We start from the raw sequence: 17825 nt of genomic DNA on the forward strand, positions 1-17825 counted from the left end.
TGACCAGATTTTCTTTTAATTTATTTTTATTTCACCTTTATTTAACCGGGTAGGCTAGTTGAGAACAAGTTCTCATTTACAACTGCGACCTGGCCAAGATAAAGCAAAGCAGTTCGACACATACAACAACACAGTGTTACACATGGAATAAACAAGCATTCTGCCAATAATACAGTAGAAAAAGTATATATACAGCATGTGCAAATGATGGCAGGTAAGGCAATAAATAGGCCATGGTGGCGAAGTAATACAATGTAGCAATTAAACACTGGAATGGTAGATGTGCAGAAGATGAATGTGCAAGTAGAGATACTGGGGTGCAAAGGAGCAAGATAAATAAATAAATACAGTATGGGGATGAGGTAGTTGGATGGGCTATTTACAGATGGGCTATGTAGAGGTGCAGTGATCTGTGAGCTGCTCTGACAGCTGGTGCTTAAAGCTAGTGAGGGAGATATGTGTCTCCAGCTTCAGTGATTTTTGAAGTTCGTTCCAGTCATTGGCAGCAGAGAACTGGAAGGAAAGACGGATAAAATATGATAATAGATAAAATATGTTTATGGTATAAATTTGGAATTCAAGTACATATCATTTTGTTTTTTGTTTTTATTATTCCTTTAATGTTCATCAATATTTGAAGGTGTTACCTTAGCTGTAAAGAGAAAATAAAACAAAGTGAAAGTAGGAACCTCACACAAAGACAGGCAGCGTTGTCTTTAGTCTGTCTCTAGGCGAATAATCACTAGTGAATTGATTTGAATTACGCAGACTCTGACTTTAATGACCGCGGGGTGAGAAATGAAGTTGATCTTTAAAGTGAACAAACCTGCAGTCAGCCACGGCATCATTAAGGAGACTGCCACTTAATCAGAGAGAGGACACAAATTTAGCAGGAAGCTAACTATGCAGGAGGTGCCCTCGACCCATTACAACGCTTCATAACATCGCATATGAACAGGTGGGTTATACAGCACACATCTCTCAGCCACCCTTATTTTACTGACTCCCTCTCTCGCATAGTTTTCATTTTTTCACCCCTCTGCCGCAGACACAGTAGAATAAGAACCTTCCTTTGATGTCTGGGATCTCATAATGCTGAGGCATTGAAATCCACATGCTAGTTATCTGTGGAATCTTAATGATCACGGCTAACAACACTGCATAAAAGCACCCAAACACATTAATAGCACCAGAATAGCACCAGATTTCTAATGAAAGTAATCCAATACAATGTTCACATGTGATCAACACAAACTAGAATGTATAGATCACAAAGAGTGTTTTTCTTGTCAATAGATGTGTTGCCTTTCTGTATCGCCGTGTCTTAACTGAATAAAAGTCTGCTCTATATTTCAGCTTCCTATTGCATTATGCTATAGTGTATTTCCTTTTAAATAGCAGCAGTTTGATCCCTAAAATAAAAACAGATAATATTGCCTCTTCAAATCCCCATTACTTCTATGCAGTGTTATTTTTTTGGTCTTCTTCTGCTAAATAAACAATCACAACTATGACAATGAACATCTTAGTCAGCATAGTTTATTCAACAATATTACATCTGAATAATTCAGGAATTAAATTATATATGTTAATTCTGGGCCACATTATTCAAACCTGATATCATTGCATCTGCATTTTCATAGTTATTATATATAATTGCAAATTTCACAATAGAATACTTCTGATCATATAAATGGATATTGTCAATTTAGTACTACAATTACTTTCATATTTTTCCAGGTGTTCCATAGAGAATGGAGGCAGGAAAGACCTTATTATTGTTAGCCTGTGTGTGGTCTGTGAGTGGGAGAGGTGTAGTAGCCTGCCTCTACTCTATCTCTTCTCCCGAAGTTAATGATGGCACAAGGACATTTAATTATGGCACCCATCTTAAAGCTTCCCCGTCAGCATCACTCAGGATCATATCCGGAGGAGCTCTATGACCTCCTCTTCTGTCACCCTCCATGAATCAAAGCTTTCATTACATGCTGACACTCTTGTCATGTATTGGCTGGACGACGTGCACCCTGGGAAAGTGATGAGGCAGATAACCTGCTCTCATGCAAGGCCGGCCTCTGTGGCATGGTCATTGCGTGACAGTCTGCCCTACCCTGCCCTGCCCTGCCAGCCATGCCAGCCTGCCTACCCCACTCCACCTCGCCATGCCATCTCAGCAACCCCTCAGCCCCTCACCTGCGATGGCAGGCAGCCTGCCGAAGAGAAATCGCCCACAGCAGATGGGGAAAGTTATTTTAGCTGGCTCGTCCGAGCATTGTGTCCTTGTCACATGTCACTTACTCTTGTTTTCTGGTCTGACACGACTTCAAGACAGGGCCTTTCAGGTTGGGGTGAGACACAAAGAGACAGGGTGAGGAAGAGCTGACGAAGCCTCTCTTCTCCTCTCCTCTCCTCGCTCCGGCTCAGGCACTCACAAAGACACAGCACTGGAGAGGAACCAGATTAAAGCCCCACAAAGACAGCCCCCCCCAGCCCTACAAAGACAGTCCTCCAGCCCCAGAAAACGCTGTCGGAACCCCCTACCAGTCCCCCACAGCTCCCCATGTCTCTCTTCCTTTCACACACACAGTGGACCCAGAAGGTGATAAAGAACCCAATCCATTCTGAGAAACTTATGCAAAGAAAGTGCATTTTCCAAAGGCTATTTGTAATTTTACAAAATAGCAGACATAATGCTTTTACTGAAAAATGAGGACCTGTCATATTGTGTGGGAGAAGAAGAAAAAATACAGTGGAGAGGAAAAATTGAGAAAAATAATGCTGGCCTGGTTAACGACAAATAGATAGCTCTATTGATTTCCTTTTTCGAGCGGCTGTCCATCCCTCACTGTGGTGATTATACTGACCTATTTCACCAAAAAATATCTGTCTATTGTGGATTAAACCAAACTGTCCAAAAATAAAATATTGTTTTCACGAAACAAAGATATAGACTAAAGTGAAATATAATATACTGTAAAGAAGAAGAAAAGATGGTGAGTGTCAATTTGAAAAGAGAAAAACTGCAAGTTTGAGGTTTGAACAAGTGTTCGGGTACTCGACCGACACCCAGCAGTATTGGTACCAATTTAAATCAATAATAACATAATATTTAATTCTCAAATCTCTTTTATAACATAAAAAGTATTCAGTAAATGCTTGCATATTATATGCAAACAAACAAATATTTTAAGAATTGTAAGAATATTTGCATTTGCGATTAATTGTTTATTTCAAAACAAAGTACAATATAAATCTATGAAGTCATGTCATCATTTTTTGTTTGTTTTCCTCTCTGAGTCTGAGTACTGCTGTATGTGATGTAGCAGTGTATGAGGGTTGTGTCTGTCACTAGTGACTAGTAGTATCTCACTGTGTAGCTGTGGGACTCTGCCTGCCTGATCTTCATTATCAGCCCCAGCTAAACAATGTACGTGTGTACTGGATGCACTCCCACATGAGTGCAACTAACAAATCCCTTCAGAGCTGAATCAAGGCAACAATATGATGAAATACCTTCAAACAAACACTGAGCGGGGAACATTGAGCTATGCAGAGAAGACTCACTCTGCCTCAGGCTATTCCACAGGAGTATGTCTGTTGCCAAGCAAAATTAGATAGCAACTGGGACATATTATTCTTCCAAATTGGCAGCGTACAGCATGATTAAGGACCATACAGCTCATGTTCGATTAACCACAAATATTTATGCTCAGGGTAGCAATAAATAACCCCTCTCAGCAAAGAATAATTGGATCTGACATGTCATAATAACAAGTACAGCAGATGTTTAACATGGGGAGGTATCCATCACCTAATCATGTCAAACACACCAGGAGTGGTGTGTAAATAGGTGCTAGTAGTTTCTTTTTATTTCAACTTTATTTAACTAGACAAGTCCGTTGAGAACAAATTCTTATTTTTAATGGCGGCCTACCGAGGAACAGTGGGTTAACTGCCTTGTTCAGGGGCAGAACAACAGATTATTACCTTGTCAGCTCATGGATTCAATCCAGCAACCTTTTAGTTACTGGCTCTAACCACTAGGCTACCCGCTGCCCCAGTAGTACATCTGCTTACTGTTAAAACACACAATTTGAATACAATAGACCAACCATTTCAAAGGTATTAGCTACATGAACAAAAATATAAAACTATAATAGCATATGGATATCATTTTAAAATCGTAAAAGCTCCATATTATGACCGATTTAATGATAACACGCTATTTTCCAGACAGTTTTCAGATCTATTGTGCGTGCTGTGATGTCTAAATCATGTGGTTGAGTTGAACAGAGCAGGTAAATAAATGAAGATGAAGGGACGAGGCCATGTTTCTCAATAAGTGGGGGCTGCCTGTCGTGCCAATGGAGATAAATACACCCTAGAGCACACTCAGTGTATTTATGAGTCTGAGCTATATAGTAGGTAGTCTTCTCCTCTACTCTCATTTCTTCTCTTACATTTGACATTTTAGTCATTTAGCAGACACTCTTATCCAGAGCGACTTCTCCTCTCCTATGCGTCTCTTATATGTCCCCTCTCCTCCATCTCCTTTCTACATCTGTGATACTGCCTCCCTCTGGCCATTCGATACAAAAAATACTTAGGGCGTATCTCAATACCAGCACTTTCGTTAAAAATAGTAGGCATTTTGGCTATGCAAAAATAGAATGTTTTAAATGTCTGGATGTCATACTAATTTTGTTTTTTCATCTAGTTCAATTTGCTGCATGCTATTGAGGATGAGAAATGTCTTTTCAGACCCACGTGTTGTTTGTGGCTCATTAAAGGGAAACTTCACCGCTCCTCTTTTTCACTTTATATGTCCATTAATATGGTATTAACATATCATATGTGTCATAAAATCATCCATACATGCAAATACAGGCATTAATGCATCTCACCAGTAGAAACAGGCCATACATACATTTCCTGGATGTAAGCAAACCATATTATCCAGAATTCATTGCGATATCAGGACGTAGTACTGCTCCGGTGGATCCAGTTAATGTGGATAAAATATCAAAATGTCTGTGTTTGTAGTCAGCACTTTCAGCCAGAGGATTTCGAAACTAATGGGGTTGCCAGGTTGTCGAACGTTGAAAAGTGATGCTATTCCACAGATTCTCCCCTTCACTTCAAAGAGGAAGGCCGAGGAAGGCATTCGATCAGCCAACATCAGTCTACTGGACCGTATCTAACAGTTGGCCAGCTAGTTAAACAACTACCGCAGAGGCTGTTCTATTTAGAGTCCTATCCCATCAACATAAAGCTCAGCACCAGGAACTAGTGTAAGTCACCTTTGCTAAAACTTTCCATGACTCCAAGATGAGAAAATAAATCTACTGGAGTTAGGCATGAACATGGTCCGAGTCTTGTTGTCATAGCTGTTGTGTTTAAAAGTAAGCTACACCTTCTACTGTAGTCTTCTCTGTATTATGGAGGCTTAGTTGATTGTTCATGCAAAGCTTGAAGTCTAAATTGAAGAAAAGGAGGCATTAGGTGTGTGACTGACTGGTGTCTGTTGGTGGTAGGCAATGTTTGTGAAGATTAGTATGCCTGATCTATGGACATGAGGGGGGTGGGTAGATACAGTATTGTTCCTTGTTTGAATGTGTATTGATGGGGGAAAAGTAGTAAAATGTTGGCTAATCACTGACTACTGTGTGTTCTATTGACTCATCCTGCTTGCTGATGACCTGGACACCAGCTTTAGTAGTACAGAACCTATAGGCCCATTGAATGAAAGCTTTCAGTCGGAAACGAGTTCAAGTACAACATCATCTGACTCTGAAACAAGCCAGGACAGCCTAAAAGCACAATACCCTCTTCAGAACACAAAATTCAAGACAAAGTTTATTTGCTCTGGAGACCGAGGTGAGTTTACAGAGCAGTATGCAGGAACAGTTATGGCGATGTACATACAAACAAATATATCCTACTAACTCCTATAATAAATACTATGGTTCTACAAAGGAAATACTTGCATATGGTATTGGTGGGGAGTCGACTCCTAGCCTGTCAACTCCCGATGTCAACTCCCATATCTGGGTGTCAATCTCCTAAGATTCAGTATTTTTGCAACGGAAGAAGTTGCCGTAGTCTACTTCAAGAACACAAGCTCTCACATCTTTCACAGCAGAGAAAGAGGAGCGAGCTAGCGAGGAACAGAGAGAGATGGGAGGGTGAGCCAGGCAAAGGTAGGCATGTCGGCCACCAGGCAGACAGTCAAAACCGTGCATCGGTAATCAAAAGTTCACTCATGACCACCAGATGCTTCAAACTCCGCGTTCCGGTGTAATTCATTCATTGTCAATGGAGCAGGGCCGCAACGCTATGTTGGGGATGCCACACTAGGCTGCGGTGTATTGTGTACTGCATGTGTTCAATATTTTCAACTTGTGAGTTGCTTTACCGTGCTCTGGTACAAACGGAAGTATACACACATACTCCAACTAGCTAGCTTTTAGCTAGCTGAAAAGCAAAGTACATGAGCATCAAGTATGTGTGAAAAATGCAGGCTAAACATCTGGCAAAGAAAATTCATATGGATCTGGTGGACATTGGAGGTGAAGTAGGGGCTATCAATGAGCACGCTGAGCTATTCTACATGAAACAGACCGGAGACCAAACACACACTAGCGTTTTTCATAGTGCAGAGAAAGAGCAGGCGAGCCAGCGAAGGAGAGAGAGGATCGGGGCAGGCAGACAGAAAGTCAGAACTGTGCACATAGCCTATATTTTGGTATCTGTATCTCGCAATGTCTTGTCTAGCAATGCCTCGTAAATTCACCAAAATTAGCATGGTCTCTTCATAGTGCCAGTGAATTGAAGTTGAACATCGCCAAATGCATCAATTTAATTTTGCCTAAAGCTTATTTAATGAAACCTGTTGATGTCCTCTCCAACCCTGTTCTTGTAGAGCTACCTTCCTGTAGGTTTTCGCTCCAACCCCAGTTGTAAATAGCCTGACTCTGCTTATCAACCAGCTAATTATTGACTCAGATGTGCTGGATTAGGGTTGGAGAACCGTGTCCTTGGCAATAGATCGCAAAGCAGGGCAACCCAGATAAACTTTTTGAAAATGACAAGTTCACTTTCTCATCAATAAACACATCTCAAGTGCAAATACGGTTCAGCGACTCAAATCAGCAGGATGGGGGCATTGTTATTAGGAAGAACATCGTCTACCATGGATTGCTAAAGTAATGACTGTGATCACACTTCATACATTTAAACATTATGGGGACACCTATACTTTTGGCAGCCAAGCAAGCATGAGTTATCAGTGTAGCAGTATCCTATTATTGTCTAGGAAGGATGTTGACATATCTTCACGACTACAATAAAAGCCTACATGCTTCCGCCATAAGAGTCAATTCAATTAAAAAATATATGAATAACAGGGTTTGAAAAAACTATTCCTGTGTGAATCGTCCTCTGGAATACCGCACATGCTTGGATAACAATTACAAAAACAATGTCTCTAGTAATACCCACCCGAATAGGGCTATAACATGGCAAAGAATAGGCTTAACATCGTAAGTGGCGCCCAATCATCCCATGGGATCCGTCAAGGCTGCACACAGCCTATATTCTAGTTCCTACACATCACCTTCTATATTCAAACAAAATAGGCATTTTATTGGCTAAGTTGATGAGCAAATTGGCAGCATCATGCTCATGTCAGTCCTCTAGAATGCATATGTAGTCTTCCTAGTAGGACTCTGCAATAATGAGTTGATGTGTACGTGCGTGCGTATCCATTTCAGAGTGTTTTGGGACTCGGGCAAGAGTCGACTTCTTCGACTCCAACCAAAGGAGTCAGAGTCGAGCAAGAGTCGACTCCTTTCAACTCTAACCACAGGATTCGGAGTCGACTCCAAAAATCCTGGAGTTGTGCACCACTACCATGGTGTGTTTGGGTGGTGCATTAAGGTGTTCGCGGTCCCTTTGATACAAGGGGAGATTGTTCTTATGAGACCTTTCACATTTAATTTTGAGAGTAATCAACTTCTTTGTATCCAAGCGGTATTGTTTGTGAAAGACAAAAAACAATATTAGACATTTATGGGCAATCATTGTGTACTGTCTGTATTCCTACTGCAGCATGGTGTAGAACAAGGCTGCCCAACCCTGTTCATGGAGATCTACCATCCTGTAGGCTGTAGTCTTTACAAAGACAGGGACAATTTGTCCACCTAGACATCCTACAATGTCCTAACAGATAGAAACATTATTGAGACAAGTTCAATGGCTCTGTTGAACAAGGACAACCATATCTACTAGGTGCTAGTGTTATCACGCAATCGGCGAAACACAAAGGCCACAATAATTGCTACAAAACATGACTCATTTTTAGATCAGACTGCATGCTCAATACTGCTATATTGTATAATTATGTATGGAACACTTCTCGTCACTCAGAATTATGTAGGGAGACTGGAAAAACACCCTAAATAGTGTATTTCGGTGAAGATTTCTTTAACATATTTTGAGGTGGGCCTTGTAAGTAGCTATATTTGTTGCAGCCATTAGTGAAAAGGCTGTACCAGTTTAACTCATATGTGTTTATGGTGCCTTCTCAATTTAAAATGTACAGGGGACAGATTGGAGTGACAGCAAGTCTTAAACGATAATGGTTGAGTCTTTTTTTGGACTTTAGCCGCTGCCAGTTTGGAATCCTTTGGCCTCTAGAAGTGTAAGGGATATAAAACGCCAAATATTATTTGATATGCTGTAATGTGCAAACACATTAACTAGAAGCCAAACTGCATGCACCAATGCCCAGTAATTACATTGAAATACTGGGAAAAATACAAACCTCTTCTCCCTTCAATGAATTGTGTTCATTCATTTATTCCTTCATTACGATTAACCTTTTTACAGTATAATCCAGTACATTTTATGGTATTGTACTGTGTGTCATTACACAGTACTTGCATTGCTACTGTATTAAGATTACAGTAGGTATACTGCAATATGAAATACAGAAACATACTTGCCAATGAGCTAATTGCTGTCAAATTCACAGCAACCCCTTTACAGTGTGGGTGAGCCTAGTATGTTTATTTTCTGCTTACTGAATTAGTTTTCACAAAACAGAACATTCTAAATAGTATGTAGTGCGATTAATACACAATGTAGTTTTAACAAGTAGTAGGCAAGACAGCTTTTGGACATGTCCATACTTTAACCTGCTGAAAATATGAAATTACTGTCAACAGTGTTATCCAAGCTTACTGTACTTACAGTAAAACAGAGTTATCCAAAGAAAGTTTGACAAAATATCCACACACAATTCATTTTGAGAAATCAATGGAGTCAGACATTTTGCATCTGTCTTGCCTACTACCTGCTAAAACAACATACATAGTGTACTAATCACACTACATATTACAATACAAGACATGCATTTGCTTACACCTTAACGATGTTTTAACATATTACCCACAAACAGTAGCCCTTAGCTAGGTGTACATTTTCTAGAGATTATTCTGGGATTAGCGTTACTCATTGTATATTTATTATTACTTTTATTATTAAGTGTTTTACTTTTCTATTAATTCTCTATTTACTTTCCTCTACATTGTTGCAAAGGGTTCATTAAGTAAGGATTTCACTGTTAGTCAACGCCTGTTGGGTAAGAAGCATGTGACAAATAACATTTGATTTGATTAGATTAACCATAATTAATGAGGAAATCTCTCTGAGGAGAGGACTAGCAACATTGCTAGACAAGCTATGTGTGCTCTCTGGCCTATCAGAGCTGTGAGATAATACACTGCTCAAAAAAATAAAGGGAACACTTAAACAACACAATGTAACTCCAAGTCAATCACACTTCTGTGAAATCAAACTGTCCACTTAGGAAGCAACACTGATTGACAATACATTTCGCATGCTGTTGGAAATGGAATAGACAACAGTTGTAAATTATAGGCAATTAGCAAGACACCCCCAATAAAGGAGTGGTTCTGCAGGTGATAACCACAGACCACTTCTCAGTTCCTATGCTTCCTGGCTGATGTTTTGGTCACTTTTGAATGCTGCGGTGCTTTCACTCTAGTGGTAGCATAAGACGGAGTCTACAACCACACAAGTGGCTCAGGTAGTGCAGCTCATCCAGGATGGCACATCAATGCGAGCTGTGGCAAGAAGGTTTGCTGTGTCTGTCAGCGTAGTGTCCAGAGCATGGAGGCGCTACCAGGAGACAGGCCAGTACATCAGGAGATGTGGAGGAGGACCAAACCAGCAGCAGGACCGCTACCTCCACCTTTGTGCAAGGAGGAGCAGGAATAGCACTGCCAGAGCCCTGCAAAATGACCTCCAGCAGGCCACAAATGTGCATGTGTCTGCTCAAACGGTCAGAAACAGACTCCATGAGGGTGGTATGAGGGCCCGACGTCCACAGGTGGGGGTTGTGCTTACAGCCCAACACCGTGCAGGACATTTGGCATTTGCCAGTGAACACCAAGATTGGCAAACTCGCCACTGGCGCCCTGTGCTCTTCACAGATGAAAGCAGGTTCACACTGAGCACATGTGACAGACGTGACAGTCTGGAGACGCCGTGGAGAACGTTCTTCTGCCTGCAACATCCTCCAGCATGACCGGTTTGGCGGTGGGTCAGTCATGGTGTGGGGTGGCATTTCTTTGGGGAGCCGCACAGCCCTCCATGGGCTCGCCAGAGGTAGCCTGACTGCCATTAGGTACCGAGATGAGATCCTCAGACCCCTTGTGAGACCATACGCTGGTGCGGTTGGCCCTGGGTTCCTCCTAATGCAAGACAATGCTAGACCTAATGTGGCTGGAGTGTGTCAGCAGTTCCTGCAAGAGGAAGGCATTGATGCTATGGACTGGCCCGCCTGTTCCCCAGACCTGAATCCAATTGAGCACATCTGGGACATCATGTCTCGCTCCATCCACCAACGCCACGTTGCACCACAGACTGTCCAGGAGCATGCCCAGGCGTTGTAGGGAGGTCATACAGGTACGTGGAGGCCACACACACTACTGAGCCTCATTTTGACTGGTTTTAAGGACATTACATCAAAGTTGGATCAGCCTGTCGTGTGGTTTTCCACTTTAATTTTGAGTGTGACTCCAAATCCAGACCTCCATGGGTTGATAAATTTGATTTCCATTGATAATTTTTGTGTGATTTTTGTGTGAGCACATTCAACTATGTAAAGAAAAAAGTATTTAATAATAATATTTCATTCATTCAGATCTAGGATGTGTTATTTTATTGTTCCCTTTATTTTTTTGAGCAGTACATACTGAACAAAAATATAAACGCAACATGCAACAATTTCAAAGATTTACAAAGAGTTACAAATCATAAACTCACAAAAAAAGTAACGTCCCTTTTTCAGGACCCTGTCTTTCGAAGATAAAAAATCCAAATAACTTCACAGATCTTCATTGTAAAGCGTTTAAACACTGTTTCCCATGCTTGTTCAATGAACCATAAACAATTCATGAACATGCATTTGTGGAACAGTCGTTAAGACACTAACAGCAACAATTAAGATCAAAGTTATGACAACTTACGACACTAAAGAGGCCTTTCTACTGACTCTGAAAAATACCAAAATGAAAGATGCCCAGGGTCCCTGCTCATCTGCGTGAACGTGCCTTAGGCATGCTGCAAGGAGGCATGAGGACTGCAGATGTGGCCAGGGCAATAAATTGCGATGTCTGTACTGTGACACACCAAAGACAGTGCTACAAGGAGACAGGATGGACAGCTGATCATCCTCGCAGTGGCAGACCACGTGTAACAACACCAGCACAGGATCGGTACATCTGAACATCACACCTGCGGGGCAGGTACAGGATGGCAACAACAACTGCCCGAGTTACACCTGGAAAGCACAATCCCTCCATCAGTGCTCAGACTGTCCGCAATAGAATGAGAGAGGCTGGACTTAGGCCTGTTGTAAGGCAGGTCCTTACCAGACATCACCAGCAACAACGTCACCTATGGGCACCAAACCCACCATCACTGGACCAGACAGGACTGGCAAAAAGTGCTCTTCACTGGCGAGTCGCGGTTTTGGGGTGATGGTAGGATTCGCGTTTATCGACAAAGAAATTAACGTTACACTGGGACCTGTTGGATTGGAGGGTGAGGGCTAGGGTCATTCCCCCCAGAAAAGTTTGGGATCTTGCAGGTGCCTTGTTGGAAGATCTTGTGCCTGTTAGTCCCAGATACCTTTAAAAAAAGGTAGGGGTGTGGTTTAGAAAACTAGTCAGTATCTGCTGTGACCACCATTTGCCTCATGCAGCGTGAAACATCTCCTTCGCATAGTGTTGATCAGGATGTTGATTGTGGATTGTGGAATGTTGTCCCATTCCTGTTCAATGGTTTCTGGTGCAAAGTTTCTGGATATTGGCGGGAACTGGAAAAGTCTATCGTACACGTTGATCCAAAGCATCCCAAACATGCCCAATTTGTGACATGTCTGGTGAGTATGCAGGCCATGGAAGAACTGGGATATTTTCAGCTTCCGGGAACTGTGTACAGATCCTTGCTACAGTATCACGCTGAAAGGTGATGACGGCAGATGAATGGCACGACAATGTGCCTCAGGATCTCATCACGGTATCTCTGTGGATACAAATTGCCATAAAATGCATTTGTGTTCATTGTCCGTAGCTTATGCCTGCCCATACCATAACCCCACCGCCAACATGGGGCACTCTGTTCACAATGTTGACATCAGCAAACTGCTCGCCTACATGACGCCACACACGTGGTCTGCGCCATACACGTGGTCTGCGGCTTATGGTAGATAACTTAACATTAAATTCTCTGGAAACAGCTCTGGTGGACATTCCTGCAGTCAGCATGCAAATTGCGCAGTCCCTCAAAACTTGAGACATCTGTGACAAAACGGCATGCTGTTTAACTTCTTGCTTCTACTTGAGACGCAGACGTCTCAAGTAGGCACCTGGAAATGCAAATGCGCTACGCTAAATGCTAAATGTACTCGTTAAAACTCAAACGTTCATTAAAATACACATGCAGGGTATTGAATTAAAGCTACACTCGTTGTGAATCTAGCCAACAAGTCATATTTTTAAAATGCTTTTCGGCGAAAGCATGAGAAGCTATTATCTGATAGCATGCAACACCCCAAAATGCCTGAAGGCGACGTAAACAAAAGAATTAGCGTAGCCGGCGCTACACAAAAACGCAGAAATAAAATATAAAACATTCATTACCTTTGATGATATTCTTTGTTGGCACTCCTATATGTCCCATAAACATCACAAATAGGTCTTTTTCCCGATTAAATCCGTCCATGAATGCCCAAAATATCCATTTGTATAGCCTGTCTGCATCAGGAAAAAAGCTCTCTTCCAACACGCAACGTCATGTTTAAAAATGATATAAGTTGCCTATATTCTTTGACAAAACACTTCAACCTACTTTTATAACCCAACTTTAGGTATTTGTAAACGTTAATAAGCGATCAAATTGATCACTGGGCGATCTGTATTCAATAGCAGCTACACAAGAAAACAGTGTCCATTTTTCAATCTTCCAAAATCGATTGAGGTAGGCTGGATGGAATGACGGATCTATTGGTAATGTCTCAAAGGATTTTTGTCAATGAAAAAAATGTTTTTGGCGACATCGTGTGGAAGCTGTAGGAATTGCATCCGTCTCCATATTAAATTTGGTTTCCTTTAAACAATCCATGAAAGGGGCGCATGGATACTTTTTTCAGATTTCAGTTTTTACAGTTTTAGGAACTTTGGAGTGTTTTCTATCCTAATCTGACAATTATATGCATATTCTAGTTTCTGGGGCTGAGAAATAGGCAGTTTCAAATGGGTAGGTTTTTTAGCCAAAAACAAAAATACTGCCCCCTAGGTTTAACTTGAGTGTAACTGAGTCAGGTTTGTATGTCTCCTTGCTCGCACACGCTTTTTCAGGTCTGCCCAGAAATTTTCTATGGGATTGAGGTCAGGGCTTTGTAAGGGCCACTCCAATACCTTGACTTTGTTGTCATTAAGCCATTTTGACACAACTTTGGAAGTATGCTTGGGGTCATTGTCCATTTGGAAGACCCAATTTCCACTAAGCTTTAAATTCCTGACTGATGTCTTGAGATGTTGCTTCAATAAATCCACATACTTTTCCATCCTCATCTATTTTGTGAAGTGCACCAGTCCCTCCTGCAGCAAAGCACCCCCACAACATGATGCTGCCACCCCCGTGCTTCACGGTTGGGATGGTGTTCTTCGGCTTGAAAGCCTCCCCCTTTTCCTCCAAACATAACGATGGTCATTATGGCCAAACAGTTCCATTTTTGTTTCATCAGACCAGAGGACATTTCTCCAAAAAGTACAATCTTCGTCCCCATGTGCAGTTGCAAACCGTAGTCTGGCATTTTTATAGCGGTGTTGGAGCAGTGGCTTCTTCCTTGCTGAGCGGCCTATCAGGTTATGTCAATATAGGACTTGTTTAACTGTGGAGTTTCCTCCAGCATCTTCACAAGGTCCTTTGCTATTGCTCTGGGATTGGTTTGCACTTTTCGCACCAAAGTACATTCATCTCTAGGAGACAGAACGCGTCTCCTACCTGAGCGGTATGACAGCTGCGCAGTGTTTATACTTGCGTACTATTGTTTGTACAGATGAGCGTGGATGAATACGACGTGTGGAGGTCTACTAATTTTTTTCTGAGTTCTTTTGATTTTCCCATGATGTCAAGCAAAAAGGCACTTAGTTTGAAGGTAGGCCTTGAAATACATCCACAGGTACACGTCTAAATGACTCAAATGATGCCAATTAGCATATCAGAAGCTTCTAAAGCCATGACATCCTTATCTGGAATTTTCCAGATTTGTATTTGGCTCCATCCATCTTCCCATCAATTTTAACCATCTTCCCTGTCCCTGCTGAAGAAAAGCAGGCCCAAACCATGATGCTGCCACCACCATGTTTGACAGTGGGCATGGTGTGTTCAGGGTGATGAGCTGTGTTGCTTTTACGCCAAACATAACGTTTTGCATTGTTGCCAAAAAGTTCAATTTTGGTTTCATCTGACCAGAGCACCTTCTTCCACATGTTTGGTGTGTCTCCCAGGTGGCTTGTGGCAAACTTTAAACAACACTTTTTATGGATATCTTTAAGAAAATGCTTTCTTCTTGCCACTCTTCCATAAAGGCCAGATTTGTGCAATATACGACTGATTGTTGTCCTATGGACAGAGTCTCCCACCTCAGCTGTAGATCTCTGCAGTTCATCCAGAGTGATCATGGGCCTCTTGGCTGCATCTCTGATCAGTCTTCTCCTTGTATGAGCTGAAAGTTTAGAGGGACGGCCAGGTCTTGGTAGATTTGCAGTGGTCTGATACTCCTTCCATTTCAATATTATCGCTTGCACAGTGCTCCTTGGGATGTTTAAAGCTTGGGAAATATTTTTGTATCCAAATCCGGCTTTAAACTTCTTCACAACAGTATCTTGGACCTGCCTGGTGTGTTCCTTGTTCTTCATGATGCTCTCTGCGCTTTTAACGGACCTCTGAGACTATCACAGTGCAGGTGCATTTATACGGAGACTTGATTACACACAGGTGGATTGTATTTATCATCATTAGTCATTTAGGTCAACATTGGATCATTCAGAGATCCTCACTGAACTTCTGGAGAGAGTTTGCTGCACTGAAAGTAAAGGGGCTGAATAATTTTGCACGCCCAATTTTTCAGTTTTTGATATTTAAAAAAAGTTTGAAATATCCAATAAATGTTGTTCCACTTCATGATTGTGTCCCACTTGTTGTTGATTCTTCACAAAAAAATACAGTTTTATATCTTTATGTTTGAAGCCTGAAATGTGGCAAAAGGTCGCAAAGTTCAAGGGGGCTGAATACTTTCGCAAGGCACTGTATATATATATATATTTCTGGGTAAGTCTCTAAGAACTTTGCACACCTGGATTGTACAATATTTGCACACTGTTCTTTAAAAAAATATTCAAGCTCTGTCCAGTTGGTTGTTGAAACAATGATAGACAAACATTTTCAAGTTTGCCATTGATTTTCAAGCCGATGTAAGTCCAAACTGTAACTATGCCACTCAAGAACATTCCATATCGTTTTGTTAAGCAACTCCTTATTGTCCTGCTAAAAGGTGAATTTGTCTCCCAGTGTCTGTTGGAAAGCAGACTGAACCAGGTTCTTCTCTAGGATTTTACATGTGCTTAGCTTTATTCAAATTATTTTTATTCTAAAATACTCCCTTGTCCTTGCCAATGACAAGCATACCCATAACATGATGCAGCCACCACCATGCTTGAAAATATGAAGAGTGGTACTCAGTGAGATGTTGTGTTGGATTTCTGAAGGCACTGTTATTGTTTATCATGAGTATAAATACAGCTGCCAAACTTCACAATTTTAGGGCCCTTCTACAGCCCACTCTGCCTTGCAGTAGGACCAAATAAACACATTCTCTATAAAGCTGTCAGCGAAAATGTATGGAAAACCATACTTGATTCCTTACTGAGAATTATAGCTTTGTGGTTAAAGTTATATGGCCTGCTGGAGTTGGACCACCCCAAATGGTGGATGGAGGTAGAGGCTCCAGCCCAGGCCTGTACATTTACTCTCATTCTTTCACAGTCTGAATGCTGAGAGACTATGATGGTCAGCAGCACATGAAGTGTCCATTACCATCCAAAATACTTCACATCATAGGGTGGAGTGCCCAGACGTATAGGAGAGAGGAGAATTAGTTTTGGATAAGAGCATATGCTAAATGACTAAAATGTAAAATCTAAATGTAAATGGAGGAGAAAAGTGGAGGAGAAGAACGTCTGCCAGGGAACAGCTGCCCCTGTAATTTATATTGATGATGGGACTGGCTGGCGTGGCGGTCTGGCAGGGAGCTTCCAGGGGTTTGATCACTCAGGCAGGAAAAGAGGAGAGAGATAAGATAGAGGGATGGGCTCTGTCTTTGGGCTCTCTGGGCTGAATGGATGGGGAGGGAGGTTTCTCCCTGAGTCTGCTCAGCTGAGACCACAGAGACACTCAATACTGGCCAGTCTGGCCCTGCAGGAGACGCAATAGGAGAGCCCAGTCTGACTGAAGTGATGGTAGTCAGGGTGTAGTTGTAGCTGGAGAGACATAAATAGTGCCCTAGTATAGCCAGCCTTAAACCACCATGTTGGGTGGAGCTACTGTATATCCACCTCATTATGACTACTCCAGCCAGAAGTACTAGAGCTCCTCTCCTAATCCACCAGATCTTCCATCACAGTGTCCGTGACCATTAACTGTCCTTTGAATCATTCCCTGTGCATACACATCTTTTGACTCAGGACTATCGCCTCTTCCTGACTGCACTGCATATCAATCAGCGACTTGTTAAAGCGCTTTACTTTGATTTCTTGACACGGATCAGATTTGAATATTTCTAATTGAAATGAAAGTGTGCAGTCCAGTCTCTGCCCAGGGCTTTGAACCCAGACTCCTAAATCATGCTCTTTGATTTGAGGCCCCTTCCGGTGTAGAGGTGCTTAGCTCTGGTCTAATTAAGACAGCAGTGGGTTATCGGATAAATGGTCAAAGAACTCTGTTTTACCTTACAGAGGAGAAGAGGTTGAATATCAAACACACACACTTCAAACAAACACTCCATTCATCCCTCTGGCCAGGCAAATAGCTTAACATAAACATCTACCTGACCTTAACGTTATTTTCAGAGACAGAGTTTATGTGACTGCTTCACTCAGGTAGGGCTGGCTAGAGGACCAGCTAGTGCAGGCCAAAGACCACTTTTTTTGTGTTTTACAGGGAGTGATCTA

At 41.8% G+C, this 17825-nt stretch overlaps 1 protein-coding gene across 1 annotated transcript in view; it reads right to left on the reverse strand.

Moving 5' to 3' along the window:
• The window catches only part of LOC139371985 (RAR-related orphan receptor A, paralog a), a 288440-nt gene that overhangs the window by 88088 nt on the left and 182527 nt on the right, over window positions 1–17825 (reverse strand). The gene's annotated exons all lie outside the window — the stretch shown is intronic.

This window comes from Oncorhynchus clarkii, chromosome 2 (genome assembly GCF_045791955.1).
Source record: "Oncorhynchus clarkii lewisi isolate Uvic-CL-2024 chromosome 2, UVic_Ocla_1.0, whole genome shotgun sequence".
Lineage (NCBI taxonomy): Eukaryota > Metazoa > Chordata > Actinopteri > Salmoniformes > Salmonidae > Oncorhynchus > Oncorhynchus clarkii.